We start from the raw sequence: 395 nt of genomic DNA, 5'->3' as shown, positions 1-395 counted from the left end.
TTTATTATTCTACCTGTTAAATCTATTCTATTTTACTGTATTTGTATTTTTAAATGTACATTATCTCGTAGTTATTTCTCTCTATTATGATTCACAATTATTCTGTGAAGCACTTTGAACTGAACTCACCTATACATAAATCTATATAAATAAAGTTTACCTGATTTATATAATTGTACATATTATACCACAGCAGCCACATATAACCTGGAGTACAAATGAATCAAATAATTTAACATTTTAACTCACAGAACCAGAAACTAAGATGAGTTTAGATAATAAACCCTCTAAATAACTGTTTTGTTGCACTCACAATCACATTAAAAACTACTCCCATACTAGATATTATACATAGAAATGTTAGTGAAGTTTATATACAATGATTTAAAGCGTTT

At 26.3% G+C, this 395-nt stretch overlaps 1 protein-coding gene across 1 annotated transcript in view; it reads left to right on the top strand.

Annotated features, from left to right (window-relative positions):
- Nucleotides 1–395, top strand: part of tmem127 (transmembrane protein 127) — a 3,661-nt gene that overhangs the window by 775 nt on the left and 2,491 nt on the right. The window lies entirely within an intron of this gene.

This window comes from Morone saxatilis, unplaced genomic scaffold (assembly GCF_004916995.1).
Source record: "Morone saxatilis isolate NCDOM2014 unplaced genomic scaffold, NCSU_SB_2.0 Contig16, whole genome shotgun sequence".
In the NCBI taxonomy this organism is placed as follows: domain Eukaryota; kingdom Metazoa; phylum Chordata; class Actinopteri; family Moronidae; genus Morone; species Morone saxatilis.
Note: the sequence above shows the minus strand (reverse complement) of the source record. Positions and strands in the feature narration are given on the sequence as shown.